Source organism: Dysidea avara, chromosome 6 (genome assembly GCF_963678975.1).
Source record: "Dysidea avara chromosome 6, odDysAvar1.4, whole genome shotgun sequence".
Classification (NCBI taxonomy): Eukaryota; Metazoa; Porifera; class Demospongiae; order Dictyoceratida; family Dysideidae; genus Dysidea; species Dysidea avara.
The window spans coordinates 37,859,922-37,877,419 of NC_089277.1; the positions used below are offsets into that span (position 1 = coordinate 37,859,922).

A 17,498-nucleotide genomic window follows, 5' to 3' on the forward strand; every position below is an offset into this window, starting at 1 on the left:
AGAGTGTCTCTACAACAATGTGTAAAACTGTAACTCATATTATGCTGCTGCTGCAATAACATTTTAGTGGTATATGAATTGTTATACTAAGGAAGCTCTATTTTACTTTTAAAATTAACTTTACGTGATGCCAGAATTGTATCTAAATCAACTACACCATATTTCTCAGTGACTTACCATGCTACAGAAAAAAGAAGCTATGGCATACAGTGATGATACTCAACCCTTTAGGGCTTTCAACATGACAATGTAAACAGTCAACATACGGAGCTAGATAGTTATGTACTGTACGCCTGTTTGCATGAATTTATGGCCTTAATTGTGTGTTACACTTTGTGTCTTTGTAACAATAAATTACTGATTTTTGATTGTGTATGTGTACCATCAATAGTTCATAATAAAGAGGTCTTATAGTATGGACTCTTGGTACAAGAGGTTATTGGTAGAACTTTATTGCAGAAAAAAAAACACTATTGACACTTAGATGGTTTATTAATTGCGATGTTGGTTTACAGTTAAATGGCTTCTATCCATGCAAGAATTATGATGTTGTAAGAAAACAAAATGTTTGGATTACAGCACTCTCATATGGTGGTCTATAGCTAGTATCACATAAAATTTTTTTAGTTCACAGATTTACTATACAGATTTGGAGACCTGTATGCCTTAATAACATTATGAGACCAACTAGATGTGATCATCATTCACATGTAACTATATAGCTAGTAGCTAGTAATTTGCAAGGACTTGCATGAGGAATAAAGTTCTCCTAAAATTAGCTATTTGCTAAGAAACTGCATGAGTGAGAAGGGTGGTGGCAGCTAATTGGTCATATTCATAGAGTTGAAGAATTACACATAACTATATTCAAATGTTTTGGTAGACCTTTTGGTTAAATACATAAACTATAGCTACCTGCCACATTTCTGTGTTCTGTTGTAAATGAGTTTCTGGTCACCTCTTAGCAGCAATGTGTGAACAAAATTCTATCATGTCAGCAAGGTAAGAGTTTAATCTCAGAGGCTCGTAAGATGGAATGTAATCCATCTATGTACATGTGTCCTGCTTAACTGTGTTACCTGATCCTGGTGGTAGCTGCAGCTTTATGTGTTTAAAGTGCCAAGTGCACACACACACACACTAGCTACTATACAACATTAAATTTTTCCATGTATCAAAGCACTGATTGTGCCTACCAAAGGTAATGGGCGGATTTGATGGTGACAGACTGTTAGCAGCTACAGAATGTTTTTGTGATTTATAATGTCTGTGCTTGCATGCATGCATGAGTCAAAAGCAATAGCAAAGTATAAGTCCTTTCAAACTATTGGCACACAGACTAACAGCTGTTCCTTCAAGCCACTAAAATAATATAACCATTAACACTAATGAAATAATGTGCTGTGGTGGATTCCCAGTATGCAAATTCATAGAATTTTTTGCACTACACATCACTGCCTGCTTCAAAGAGCTTTTGCTCAATATGCTTCACACATCACTGTGGCGATTGATGTGAACACTTGGCACTTTTAAGTTAGTTTTAATATAGAAAAAGATAGCTACCACCATTAGCAGGACACATGTGCATAGATGGATTGCATTCCATCTTAAGAGCCTCTGTGATTGAAACTTACTTTGCTACATGCTTAATGCATGTTCCTGACATGTAGATATGTATTATAGTGCACACAATAGTTGCTAACAGGTGACTAGAAATTCATTTACAACAGAACAAAGTAATATTATAGTTTAATATGTATTCAACCAAAAGCATGTAAAAGTAGGGCTACCAAAAAAGTCACCATTTAAGAAAGGTCCCTATTTAACAACTGGGTAAACCGGAGCAAAGTGAGTAACCTTTCTTGCTCAAGGAAGCAACAACAGCAACTGAGTATCAACCCTGGTTGAAACCTTACAATTACCAAACTTTGATTGTGCCTACTAAAATGCATGCATTTGATAGTGACAGACTGTTAGCAGCTATAGAAGGTTTTTTGTGATTCAAAATGTCTATTGGCCATGCTTACATGAATGAATAGCAAAGTATATAAGTCCCTTCCAAGCATTGGCGACACAAAAACACTAACAGCTGTTACCTCAAGCCACTAAATGGATAGAACCACTAATGAAATAACGTTAACGTGCTGTGGTGGATGCCCAGCATGGAAATTCATAGAGTAGATTACTAAGCTATACACTTCACTGTGACTGCCTGCTTTGAAGAGCAATGTGTTTCACATATTGCTGTGAAAAAATTGTGTGTGTGTTTGTGTGTGTGTGTGTGAGAGAGAGAGAGTAAATGAGGCAGTTAAGATAAGTGGTCTGAGTTTGGTAATTGAAAGGTTTCAGCCAGGTTTGATGCCCAGTCCAGTTACCCAGGTGTTAAGTGGAAAACCGACGACAACTGGGGAGGCAGACCATCCATAGATACTGTATGGTACACCTTTCTGTGAGTTATGTATAATACTAGTCCTGCCCTCAAAGGATTATACTTACGATGACTCTTAGCACCAGCCTACATGAGTAGCTAGCACACAGATGCAATCAGGTAGGCAAGTGGTAGCTGAAGGTATTGTCTTTTGTGTGTGTGTGTGTGTTGGGCTTTGCTCTGTTAGTGTAGTTGACTAAGACGTTGACAGGAATGCATTCAAGTACTTGACTATTTTTACTAATCAGTGTGGACAATCTAATTAGCCACAGTGCATCCACCGCACTAGCTATATGGCTGCGCATGGATGAGGTCACTGCTCTATCATGCTCGTATATATATACCAACAGCATGCATGTATGCACAGATTGCACACAATCACCTTCGCTGCATGTTTCTTCCGATTGTTGTCGCAGTTAATAACGAGGCTCTAGCAATGAGGCAGCTTGTTGTCATCCAGAACTAGAACAGTGCTTGTGCTCCGTGGCAGACTTACCTGCAGGTATAGCTATAAAGACTGTCACAGCATTTATGATAGTTCGTAGATATCGCCTCTTCCATCCTTTTCCGCCAGTTTCTAGCGACGCCACAATTGTATACCTTTGCTACAGTAGCTAGCTACAGTGCTACACGCATTTGGCAGCTACAAAATCGCATGTTGCTTGCTGGCAAAAGGAGTAGAGGATAACACCCCCCCGGGTCGAGAGACAACTGAGTGCATTCCACAAGCACTCATCATCTCTAGTACAACTACCTCACAGTGAATTGGTTAAGTCTACTTTATAGATGACTGCAAGTGCAAGCTACCCTGACATAGGGAACTTTGGAGAAAGACATAGCTATAGGAAGAGCTGCATTTGTAGCAATTGTGAGGTAAGAAGATGTGGCTAATTCATGATTCGTTATTAATTTGTTATCTATCATTGCATGGCAGTGGGACCTGCCATCAACATCACCTAGCTACGTAAAGTTGTCAAAGGAAGTTACAAAGTAGTTACTGATGCTTTCAAAACTTGGACTGCTGATGTCTTGTGGTAGTACTGTAGATGAAATCACATAGTAAGTTCTACTATAGTTCTTGGAAATGAGTCTTTTGTGGTCTATTGAAGTTAGGCGGTGGAGAAACCTGTGATCATGGCTGGATCTTGTGAAAGCTATAAATGACACTGTACAAGGAATAGTAGTATACCTTAATTCAAGGTTAGTCATAGAAAAAAATTGCCATAGCAATATTTTTATTGTAACAACATTTTTACAGATGCTACCTATAAGAACTATATATAACTGGTGATGAAACAGATTAGGAGAAGAAAGCTGCACTCAACGGACAGAAGTAAAAGAGCAAATCTACATTAATTTTAGTGATGTAACATCCCTCAGAAAGTGAACTGAAAATTATAGTTGCTGTTCAAATCATGTGCTTTTTTACTTATTAATGAAATACGTATTGTGGGTAGTAAATACAACACAGGAGCGAGACATTGCTAGCTATATTACTAGCGCAGTATAAAGCAGATGCACAATATAGAAAATGTTGATTTCAGCTACAGGATTTTTTACATCCTGTATGCATTTCACAGTGTTAAAATGTACATTTCTTCACTGCCTCATTTCCAGCACCATTCTAGATGCAGTAAATCTTTCTCTATCCTCTGTATGAAACTTTACTGAAATCTACTAATGTTCTAAGTATATGAAATGTGGCTGAAATGACAAATTTCATGCACATTTTATACTCATTACCTACAAGCGGACATGGAACTTTTCGCCCAGTGTTAGAGCTAAAGGTGATACAATGGATGATGCACCTTTTGGAACGGTATATGTACTTATACCAGAATTGTAATTGCAACACATTTCTAGGCGTCGAGAGAGTGTGTTTAAAAGATACTGCAATATTATGTATCAGTAGGGGATGATTTATCCATGCTATGAAAGTACATACGAACAATCTGATCATCAGAACACATTTCTGTAATATTATTTAGTCACATGGAATTACTGAAATTAGTGAAATACAATGGAATAGTATTGATGATGTAAATTATGCAAGAAAACATAGTGCACAATAGTTTAAAGGCATTGTACAGTACATGTCACACACACACACACATTATACACACGAACACAGACACATTATTTTGTCATAAGTTCCTTCGATGAGTGTCCACATTGATACTCCTCTCCTAATGGTCTAGACACAAAAATGTTACAGTACATTGTGAAAGCAAATAGCTACTTACCATTTACGCTACTACACTTTCTCACATGTATCATCTAGTTAGTCACTGTGAAAAGAGGGTAAACAAATCACTGTCAGGTTGTATTACGTGCCGAACATAAAAATATGTGCGAGAAGGAACCATCCTCTTGGAATGTAAGGGAAAAAATTATTCTGCATGCACATGGAAGCTGTCACCACGGCAATTTGATGTACACATCACCATGGTGACTTAATTACCCCGATTGCTCTGATGATAATCCATCACACAATAATTACAAGTTACTTCTATATACCAAAAGATATTATTTATTCATTAGCACTACTTGGATCTCATTATGTGATACTTGGCATTTATTTCCCTGTAGTAATGTTGGTTGTCAACAATACCACTTGGTAAGGTAGAACCTATTAAATGGACACTTTAATACAAAGTAATTATGATAAAATTTTATTGTTATAAGGAGATTGTCCTTTCTCTGAGGTACAATTGTATTGGCAGAGGTCCATAGGGATCACAGAAACTATCCTATATAAGGAGGTTAAATGTGCCGTATCCTTTATAGGAGGGCCTTTTAAGAAAGATTCCACTGTATACTAAAGTTTCTTTCTAAAGCTGAACCAATCAAACATGGAACTTGGGTTTATGTCATTACTCTAACCAATAACTGCAAGTGCCTCTCTCTTTCACATTTTACACCTGTATGTGTGTATGTGTGTGTGTGTGTAGTGCGTATTTGTGTGCTGAACACAACTTCAGTGGGTGGCATCAAGAGGTGTTCACTACACGGACTACACACACACACACATGGACTACACACACACACACACACAAATACACACTACACACACATACACACACACACACTACACACTACACAAACACTACACACACACACATGCACACACTACACTACACACACAGAGACACACACAGACACACTACACACATGCACACACTACATACACACACACTACACATGCGCGTGCACACACACACACACACACACACACACACACACACACACACTACACACATACACGCATAAACACACACACACACGCACACACTACACTACACACACAGAGACACACATAGACACACTACACACATGCACACACTACATACACACACACTACACATGCACGTGCACACACACACACACATCACACACACACACACACACACACACACACACACACACACACACACACACACACACACAAACACACATACATACACACACACACAAATTATCTTTGCTTCATTTGTTATACACAAATACTCAGACATATTATACACATTCAAAACGTAGTTAAACACAGTAAAGCCTTTAGCTGTCACATACACTGCCATATACACAGTCAAATTACTTATCACGAGGTCACCTGAATACAATGTAGCATTCTATGAATAGGCTAAACCCACAGGTGGCTGCATCATGTCTCACAGATGAAGGTGCATGTGTGGACTGAAAGTCTCACCCCTGATCCTTACCCCTGATCCTCACCCATTATCTATACGCACACGTACAAACTCAATTGAAGCAAGGCCTGTGCAAAATACAGCTATTGCCTCCCAGCAAGCCAGCACTAGTTGAAACCAGGCCAACCGATCCTACACACACATACCCCCATCACCACACACACACACACACACACACACACACACACACACACACACACACACACACACACACACACACACACACAAACACGCACACACACGAATGCACATACTTCTTTTGTTTGGAGACCATCATCTCTCTTAAGTTCATCATCTCCATCCCAATCCTCCATGGAACTAGGTAAATACTTACCCAGCCAGCTAGGGGAAGCAAAACACAAGCCATTGAATTTATGCTAGGAGAGAACTAATCTATTTTACAAGAATTTCATTTTCTTTCCATATAGCATAAGATGTCATTGATGGGGTGGACTGCCATCACCATCATGTCCCAAATTACAGCTAGCTACATGTTTTTGCTCAAGGAAACGATTAACAACAGCAACTGGGCATCAGTGAGCATAGAACCTGGAATGTTGTGATTTCCAGACCTTCTACCACTTGGCTGTGATGCATTATCATGTGATATGCACACAATTTAATTAGTTCTCTGTGTTTTCTTTTGGTCTTCACATAAAGGGAACTACCAACCATTTTATTGCCTCCTAAACTAAATGACTAAAATTACCAAGTCTGATCCGATTGCATACTTTGTGGGTGTAACATATGCTACAGACACCAAACACACTACACTACAGACACATGTGTGACACACATCAAACTTAAAATACGTACCTATGTATGTACTGTGCACATGGTCAGCAACACAATGGTCAAGCTCTACACATCTACTTATCCACCTATGAAACAATATAACACACAAGTTATCAGATATCACACAAACGAGTGTCATATGTACAGTACATGTACTGGGATGGATAGATGTGGTTTATACAGTTACACATAATATACTCAATAGGCCAATCGTTATAAGTGCATTTGCAAATTGGATATTTTTGGTGACAAGTAAGTACAAACATTCCCATTACTTTACATATAGACAATATTCTTTACAGGTACAGACTTTTGAGTGGGCACACTACAGTGCACCTTTTTGTGAAACTAAAGTAAAGTCACAGTCTGTTAGTAGCAAACCTAGTTAATTATTTGTAACCATAGAAATTTTCAGGTCACTCTAATTGCACATTTTGACTATACCTAATCAATGCTGCCAAAGTGTCATGAAGAAGTGAGACTGGTCAACAATTAATATTTTGGCAAAATAGCCTAATTAACGGTTCTTGCACTAACCCATGTGGTGTTCACGCACTCCGGGTTACATCTCAAATTCTCTCAATTGTTACTTTTGTAATAATCAAAAAAGTATTTAAACTTGCTAACTGCTTCAACAACATATCATAGTGATATACAACGCAGATATGGAGACAGATGATATGTGTATACCTGGGAGAATACTGGTATGAGGTATCTTTGGAAAGTCTTGCTGCAACTAAGGCAAGCACCACCTGTTATGCAAGAAATACACAAAGTATCCATACAGCGAGTTGTCTGAAAAGTTGATGACCAGAGAAAAAATGCATGACTGAACCTGGGATGCCTTGAGCTGTACCCGTCTGATCAATGCTGCAAATACAAATACTTAAAATTTGTATTTAAATACTTCTAAATACAAATACTCAAATATTTGACTCCAAGTATGTAGTTCCAGTTCAGGCTCTGTTCACATGTAGCCTTCATATGTTGTGGGCTTATATTTAAAGCTCAAAAGAGTATCATATTTTGTTATGGTCCTTAGTAATAGCTCCATAGAAATTATGTGCCTCAGCATCTGTAGTGATGAAAGTTGGCTAGCAGTGAACCACCTATTACAGTAGTGAAAGGTAAACAGTCGAAATACATATGGTATGTGACCATGTAATTGAAGACTAAACAAAAGGCAAAGCGCAGAAAGGCAGATCCTTGTTGGAACCAGAAAAGGCAGGTTACTTTGTCATTGAGGAGTAAAATGGTGGCTGGACTATGGTCAGGCAGGACAGACAAAGCAAAATTCAGGTTTTGGAGACTTCTTAAAATTCAATATCCGACCATCTATAACGTTGTCCTAGGGACCCGCCGATTATGCTGGCATAATTATGAGCACAATAGGTGCCTGAAAGCATTGAGCATAATGCTAGCATATGTGAATCAGCACTTCATTTATCCAGCATTAAAAGAATCAGCACATCAATATGCAGCAGCAATAAATTTACAAAATCAGTGTTTTTTATACTAGTAATTGTTTATTGTTTCTATAAGGTTTCAATTACATCAGGGTTGCATCATCACGCATCATCACCAGTTACTTATTACAGTCCCAGTTCTCAGCTACTTTACATCATCTCCTCGCCGGTATAAGCTCGACCCGAGCTTCTGCACTAGGCTTCTTTCGACTTCTTAGAAAATATCGGTGCTCATCATTGGTTGTATCTGTTGATGTGACTTCCTTAACTTGGGAAGCACTTGTTGGTGGAACTTCTGCTGGATTAGTTGAACTAGTCTGTGATGGCTCTGGTAATGACTCTGCTGGAAAAGTTCCTGTGGCTGTTGGCTCTGGTAGTGACTCTCTGTCCATGATCTTTGGTCCGGGTGTTGATTGATGTTTCATTTCAGCGTCCAGGTTCTCCAATTGCTTCAGCACTTTCTTTGGTGGTCTACCAGGTTTTGATCGCTTGTTCCCATACCAGAAGAAGCCTGTTGGTAAGGATGGAGGACAAGGTTGTACTCTGGATTGATGGACTTGAATGGCCGGATCATCAGGGAAATAAATCTTGGTCACTACAACATCTGGGTCATCTTGGGACACTATCCGGTATGGTCCATGCCAAGGCTGAGAGAGTTTCCTGTTTTTTCCAGTCTCATCTTGAGAAAAGTAGATTAATACCCAATCTCCAACTTTGGATTTAGATGGTTTAGCTGATTTGTCATATTGGGTCTTGTACCGCTTCTGAGAGATCTTGTTAGCTTCTTTAGCTAGGTTCCTAGCAGTTGATAGGGACAGTACCATCTGTTCCCGATAATCATTCAGATTGGTAGCCTTCAGTGATCTGGTTGGCAGTAACGCAGCTTCAGTGGGAGTGCGACAATCAAAGCCATACAACAAAAATGATGGCTTCTCCCCTGTGGAACTGTGAGGGGTGTTACGATAAGCCCATAAAACTCCACTGAGATACTGGTCCCACTGCATCCCGAACTTAGCTGCGTGCTTCCTCAACATGGTCTTGAGGGTTCTGTTAAATCTTTCTATGGCCCCATTACACTGTGGGTGATTTGCTGTAGTGTTTAACTTCTCTATTCCAAGCATTCTACAGACATCTTTCATAAGATACGATAACAAGTTGGTTCCTCTATCAGACAAAACAGCTTCAGGTACACCAAAACATGGGACTATTTCTTCAACCAGTAATCTTGCTATACGCTCTGTCTTCTGGTCTGGAGCAGGGAAGACCATGGGCCACTTGGTAAACAGATCTTGAAAAACAATCACATAACGGTTCCCTCTAGTGGTGACAGGTAGTTCCATGATGTCTACTCCAAGTATTTGGAAGGGACGCTCAGTAGCAATGGGTTGTAGTAGTGGTTTCTGTCTCCTTCCTGTACCTTCTACTATGGCACACTGTGGACAGTTGTCAGCATACTTCATCACATCAGTATACATATGTGGCCACCACCAACACCGTATCACACTCTTGTACAACTTGGGTCCTGAGAAGTGACCAGCCAATGGTCCATCATGGTGTTCCTGCATTATTCTATGACGCAAATGCTGTGGCACCACCACTCGTGAAATCTCAGTCTGCTTGGGACCTACAAAGTATAGCACATTGTTACACAAAGCATACAGAGTTGACTCAGCTACTATTTTCTTGGCCAGAGTAGCATCTCCTGGTAGTGTTCCATCTCTTAGGTAGAGAATAATTGAACTCAGTTCTGGATCTTTCATCTGCTCATCACAAAATGCAGTACTATTATGCTCCGCTTCTCTGGGTTCCTCTTGTAGCACATCACTGATAGTGGCTGGTAGCTCACAAGAGATGGCTGCAACTTGTACCTCAGTGTTACTATCTTTATCTGAGGGTGCAGCCATGACCGGCTGTCTAGAGAGACAATCAGCATGTGGGTTCTTTTTACCTGACCGATGAATTATGTCAATGTGCTTGATGCCGCTACCATAGACTTTACTCCACCATCTCGCGTGTCTTCCAGTGAGGTTTGGTGCACCAAGAATGGCTCTGACTGCAGCATGATCTGTAAAAACAATAACATTATGACCATACAGATAGTAGCGGAAATGGGTAACAGCCCATACTACTGCAAGGGTCTCTAGATCGGTTATGGCATAATTTGCTTCAGCATTGGATATGGATCTGCTGGCATAAGCAACAGGATGTAGCTTCAGATCATCTTGATATTGCGATAGTATGGCACCCAGTCCCAGTTTGCTTGCATCAGTCTCCAGTGTGAAGTCCTTGGTAAAGTCAGGGTAAGCAAGCAGTGGTGAAGAGGACAGTTTCACTCTCAAGGATTCAAATGCCACTTCACATTCTGCTGACCAGCTAAACACTGCTCCTTTCCTAGTGAGGGCATGAAGTGGATGGGCTACTTTAGCATAGCCAGGAATAAACCTTCGATAGTACGAAGTCAAACCAAGGAACTGTCTCAACTGTTTCAAGGTGGTGGGTTGAGGAAAATTTCTCACAGCTTCCAAGTTACGATTATTGGGCTGGAGTCCACAAGGTGTCACAATATGTCCCAGATATTCAACCTCCTTGCTCAATAACTTGCATTTACTAGGGTTGAGCATCAGTCCAGCTTTCCTTAGTCGATCAAACACAGCTCGAAGATGTTTGATGTGATCTTGCAGAGTCTCAGAAAACACTATCACATCATCCAAGTAAACAGAGACAAATTCAACTGTAGATGATGTCTGTAATCCGGACAACACTCGCTGCATCAAACGTTGAAAGACTGCTGGGGCATTGGTAACCCCGAATGGCATCACTCGGAACTCAAACAAGCCCTTATGAGTGATAAATGCGGTCTTCTCCTGGCTGTCATCACTAACTTTAATCTGCCAGTATCCAGACTTGAGATCTAATGTACTAAAATACTTTGATTTCCCCAGTTGGTCAAGCAGGTCATTAATTCTTGGAAGTGGAAAAAGATCTGGCTTTGTTAGTGAATTCAGAGCTCTATAATCCACACAGAACCTAAGTGTTCCATCTCTTTTCCTCACTAATACGACGGGGCTTGCCCATGGACTTTCAGATGGCTGGATCACATTGTTTTGCTGCATCTTATTAAGTTGATCGGCTATCTCTTGCCGAGCCCCAAAAGGGACTCTTCTGACTGGTTGCTTCCTTGGCTGTGAATCTCCAGTGTCAATTTTGAACTCGACTAAATCAGTCTCTCCCCTTTCATCATCACTCAGGCTGAATACATCATGGTACTCAGATAAAATCTTACTCAACTGCGTGGACTTATCATCAGATAGCTCTCTGTTAGACTTTATTAAGATTCCTCTAAGCTGTTGCTGTCTCCATCGTATATGCTCATTAGAGCTAAGATGGTTATTGGACAATGTATTTATAGTCCATACGTTCAACTGTCCAGAAGCTGGTTGTAACGACTCTGGCATACTAGGTGAAGAAACATCAGAAATAGTAGCATCATCTTCAAAGCAACACTTCTGGTCTGACAATTGACTCTTCTCTATAGTTGATTCCACCTCCACCTCACTAGCACATGCAAGCTTGATACTACTCTTCAGTTGATAAGGTGTTTTGCTGTTGTTGGAAACTATTACAGTGGTTCGTCCCTCTTGATTAACATTCACCAGAGAATCATCAATGCTCAAACAATCATCAGGTAAGTATTCTGACTCTATCAGAACATGTCCTCTCACTGCTTCAACCTCCACTGGTACAGCTGCTGAATAATAAGCTGGTAGTCGAACAGCAGTAATCAGTTTCACTCGTGCAGGCTGAGTTTTAGAAATATCGCCAACATCATTCGAAGGTGGGTATCCATCACTACTTATCAATTTTGACTCACTTTCCTTAGCATCGGGCAGAACATGAATAGCTGGAGTATCAGAAGACTGATTCATATCTACTACTGGAATCTTATCACTAGTAGAATCACAGCTACTCTGATCAGAAATTGAGGCTTCATTAATGCTAATTGGGAATTCCTTCTTTTCTTTCAGAGGTTTCTCTTCACTAGTAGGCTGACACCTCTCAGCTGACTTCACACTGGGGTGATAACTCACAATTCCCAAGAGGTGACAAACTTCTTCTGACAATAGTAATTCGTCAGGTGCAACTAGCTTGATATAAACAGTAGTAACAATTGCCTTCTCACTAAAACTAAGACTCATCTTCATCTGTCCATCTAGTCGTATTGGTTTCTGGTCATAAGTGCAGGCTCTAATCTGTTCAGCAACTTCAAGGTCTTGTACATTCAAGCCAGCTTTTGAAACTATGTTGTAGAATTGATCTCCTCTTAGTATTGTGATATCGGATCCAGTATCTATAACACCAGTTATGGGAATTCCTTCAATGTTGACTTCCACACTACGGGATCCACACTTAGGGTGACTGTGAGGAGTAGCTCGAATTACATTAGCACCAGGTCTAGAACTAGATGATTTAGTCTGTGTTGACTTCTTACCAGAGCTCTCGGTCTTTGGCTGTTGACATTGCCAAGCCAAGTGATTTGGGCTATCACAAATGTAACATCTTCGTTGTTTCTGCTGTAAGACTGGGCTGCTACTATCTTTCTGCGACCTGTTCCCTGGCTTCCAGTGCCAGCTTCGTGAGGTTGTAGGCTGCTTGTAGGTTGAGCCAATGATCGATTGCTTAGCATTCTTCAAGTAATGCTGCTTCTTCTTAAGCTCATTGAGCCTCCTCTCCTCTCTCTTGGCTGCTAAACAAAGCTCCTTGTAGTTCTGGGCACCAGACACAGATGGTGCCTCCATCAAAGTGTAGAGTAGGCCCTCCTGTAGTTGCCCAAAGAGTAACATCTCCCTTGTCTCATTGGAAAGTTGTTCACACCCAAATCCAGTCTGGAACACCTGTTCTAGTCGACCTATGAAATCTGAAACAGATTCATTTGTGTGCTGTGAAATGTGACGGAAATCAAGAGCTGCCAAAGTATGATTTCCCGGGTCTAACCTCTCCTTCAGAGCAGCTATGGCAGCTTGGTATGTCCTCTTCTTCTCTGGCTGTAGTAGTTTCCACTGTTGCGCTGCTCTTCCTCTCAAGTAGCCAGCCAGCTGCATCAGTGACTCTTCAGTGGTCCACTCATTCCACTGGGCTGCTCTCTCTAGTGTCAGTAGCCAATCCTCAAAAGTTACTGTGACCTCTTCAGCATTGAAAGGATCTATTGGGGGTGCTTTCCCTCGGCGAGAATAAGTCTGACTGTCGGTAGCCGGCTTACTACAGTTAGCAATTCCAATAGAGTTTATAGGTCTGCTGACAGAAAGGGCATCAGATAACGATGCACTTATATTGGTTACCTCTTGACCAGTTGAAGGTAAGCTCTGCTCATAAGCACTTCCTAGAAAACCACTCCGTTCACGTTTGTTCAACTGTCCCTGGGTTGTTGTTGGTATGCAGCTGGTAGGTAATGGCCATGGCTGTTGGAAAGGATTAGATGTGGCTGCTCTTGTTGTGACAGGTAAAATATCAGCTGATGTTGTTGTCACATGTCCCAAAGGTAAGGATGTTGTTGTTGTTGTTGTTAGTGGTGCTACAGGTACAAAGGTCTGACCTCTGTGTTGCTCTGGTGTTGTTGAAGCCATAGTAGTTGGATAACAAGTAAAATTAACATCAGGGCTTCTCTGGAGACCTCCTCCAGGTAGGTTGTCTCGAGCAATTCCTGTAGGAAAAGAAACACTTTTACCATCAAGTAAACTCACTGACTCCTCCTTGAGAAGTTTAGCAGTATCACTCAGAATTTCTGGCCTCTCCAAACTCGACAGTTTCAACCTGGCTAGCTCCAGCTCTCTCACTTGCAACTGTTCCCTCAGAAGTTGCAGCTCCTTATCTTTCTCGGACATAGCATTATCGTACTGTATTAGTTGCTCACAGTTTTCCTGCCAGAGTTCCAGGATCCTATCCTGGGCGATACTGAGCTCAGCCTTCAGATCATCTATTTCACCTCTCATTAACTCGAGTTTGGCACTTAAAGCTCCACTCTCTTCCTCTCTCACTTGAAGAAGATTACGTAATTGGGTTACCTCAATTGCTAGACTCTCCAAGTCCTTTGCTATGTCCAAATCTTCAAGCTCCTCGCTAGAAGTAGACACCATACTGGAAGCCATACTAGATGCCCTTCTGGATACTCTGCTAGATCCTCTACTAGGCAAGGCTGGCAGTGGTGGAGCAATCAAAAATGTACCCTCCATGTCTCTCAGTGAAACTAGTTCTCCTTCCTCAGTCAGGGAAATAATGACTTGAACTTGTGCTTCTTCACCACGGGTTTCTGCTATCCTTCCAGTAATCATTACTTCAAGGTCACTTCTTGGGGCTGCTGCTGGCAAGTCAAGGGCTCTTGCCAAGTGCTGAATGTGCTGGAGTTTTAGCCTTTTCGAGCTTAAAGGGTAGGCTGTCCCTTTCACTGTTCCAACTGTATTGTCCATTCTCACTAAAAGAAATTCTCCCACACTGAAAGCCAAAAAGCCAAAAGTTCATGGGAGTTGTCTCTTTACAGTAAGCTGTATGTTATACCAGCAGTACCTGTCTTGTTGACCTTTTCCTCCCTGTCCTTCTTGCTAAAGCCAAGAGTTCAGTTTCTTGCCAATTACTACACAAAGTAAGCCTGCAAGATCTCGGTAGGACCTCCACTGTGAATCAGCACTTCATTTATCCAGCATTAAAAGAATCAGCACATCAATATGCAGCAGCAATAAATTTACAAAATCAGTGTTTTTTATACTAGTAATTGTTTATTGTTTCTATAAGGTTTCAATTACATCAGGGTTGCATCATCACGCATCATCACCAGTTACTTATTACAGTCCCAGTTCTCAGCTACTTTACACATAATAGGTAAAATATTTGTATAGTTATCACAGAAAGATTGATATACTCTAATAGAACAGTCAATAACTCTAATAGAACAATCAAATAGCTGACTGTTCTATTAGAGAATATCGAATTATCGATCTTTTCTGTGATATGCATTTTGGCAAGTAAGTTTTTACTTCAGCAACTTATTATTTATCCATAAACTGGAAATTTTTAGCAGAGCATGAGAACTGAGGCATAAATAATTGGGCATAATTTGAGCATAATAGGTAAGTATTGAGCATAAATTTAAGCATAATAGGTAAATTTTTGAACAGTGCAGCATAGCATAATAGGTAAAATTATGAGTATAATCGGCGGGTCCCTACGTTGTCCTGTTTTTAATGCTGGATTTGATGTTCAATATACATGTATGCATTGTAAAACGTACATGCATTGTATGATGATGTATGTAATAGTTGTAACACGCCCATGAGGTTTGTATCTGATTTGTAAAAGCAACACCCGAGGGCTGCAGGCCCAAGGGTGGAGTTGTTTACAAATCAGATACAAACCAAATGGCTGTGTTCTAACTGATTTGTGGTATGGGGCATGTGCAGATCAAGGGCACCCATTTGTAACACGGAAGGAATAAGAACGCAAAGCTAATATTGGCTACCACTGTGTGCTGTATACAAGGAATGGTTTTACTTACTAATTACTGTCTTGATGGTTAGTTAACAGCACTATAATAGCCTTGAATTTATTGGTGAACAAGTTCGAGCATGTGGTATACAGTTACCAACTGAGCCCAGGCAGTTGTACTGCTTCCCTTTCTTTCAGACGAGTGCAGTGTTGTGTTTATTCGTTTCAGAGCAATTTACCTCCTTGTCAGTCCTTGATGTATTAGCCTTGTATTGTGACTTCCTGTATTGGTCTGGTGTTTGGAAGTCTTTGGCCAGACTGTGTGGCCAAACGGAGGTACTTAGCCATGTTACATTATTTGAAACTGGTTTACAACTGATTTGTAACACTGGCGGCAGCCTTTGATCTGCCCACGCACCATACTACAAAGCTTGTAAACATTTTGCATGGTAGTTTATACAATTTGCATACTTACAGAACCACAGCAATTCAACAAACTGAACAAAGTATAGATACGCATAGCTAAAATGAAACACTCTGTGAATCGTTGATGACAGACAGAACATGCAAATGCAAGTCATGATGAATGGTCTAGTTTTACAAGCAGAATTATAGCAGGCGACGTTACGGGGACACACTAAATGTATGCATGTTACCAAGGCTAAACAATGGAAATTTCTCTGTAACTTCAAAGATCTCTATTGTTCATTTACACATTTAGTATGGCTTAATTCAAATAAATTTATTTCTTTGCAGTTAGCATAAAACATTCAATCAAAAATTTCATCTCACCAGTCAATTCCACTCCCCACAAATAAATGGGGGAAAGTTTACGTAATATAACATCTTTGAATGACCATATGTCTTACAGACCTTCAGAACTTGTACTGTAAAGCTTAATATTAATTAACTAAAAAAATAAATACATACATAAATAAATAAGCAGCATGCCAAATAAGCATTTGCACTTTAAACACTAAGTTTACTTTGATGCCACAACATCCTGTGTTTGCTTTTCAGTTTTGGACCTCAATATATAGTATTGTCAACATCTCGGCATGACTACATTGCAGAGCCCTACTTGATTACACATGATTATGACGCATATACGAGGATCAATAGTTCTTGAATTATATAGCATTTAAACAGAGGGAAACCTCTCTATATAGTTTAAAATACTTGGATGGGGGTGAGGTGTTATACATTTTTGCATTAGAGTATCCTCAGTGTTAGCCATACATTATTTAATGCACCAAGTAAAGTGTTACACTTCACCTATTCCATAATTAACAGGGGCGGATCCAGGGGGGGGGGGCTATGGGGGCTGAAGCCCCCTCTTCACTTTTAGGCTTTACTTGATCAATATGCTGAGTATTATAATGAAATTTTGTCTTAACATAATTATATGATCACTAATAATACAAATACTCATAAAACCACCTTATAAACATCTTTCCAAGGTATTATCAGTGGATTTATGCTAAAGTTTATGCAACAAGGACCCGGATCAGCAATGGATGGTGTACAAGATCGAAATACTCTAATAGAGCAGTCAGCTAACTACTCTAATAGAACATACACTGGAAGCATATAGTTGGTTCTGTTATGGAATTTTTCCAAATCTGCCTG

General features: G+C 40.2%; 2 long non-coding RNA genes across 3 annotated transcripts; one reads left to right on the forward strand and one right to left on the reverse strand.

Moving 5' to 3' along the window:
* The first annotated feature begins 557 nt into the window (after positions 1-557).
* Positions 558-3,901, forward strand: LOC136257973 (uncharacterized). Its single transcript, XR_010702478.1, has 5 exons — positions 558-2,930; positions 2,974-3,301; positions 3,363-3,487; positions 3,538-3,628; positions 3,687-3,901. It is a non-coding gene; the product is annotated as an uncharacterized lncRNA (long non-coding RNA).
* A 571-nt stretch (positions 3,902-4,472) lies between these two features.
* LOC136257656 (uncharacterized) lies at positions 4,473-7,210 on the reverse strand. 2 transcript variants are annotated; one of them, XR_010702099.1, is made up of 4 exons: positions 6,952-7,210; positions 6,390-6,477; positions 4,672-4,716; positions 4,473-4,622 (listed from the first exon to the last, which is right to left on the reverse strand). It is a non-coding gene; the product is annotated as an uncharacterized lncRNA (long non-coding RNA). The 2 variants fall into 2 exon arrangements; XR_010702098.1 differs by lacking the exon at positions 6,952-7,210 and having other exon boundaries at positions 6,390-6,518.
* Positions 7,211-17,498: the final 10,288 nt, after the last annotated feature.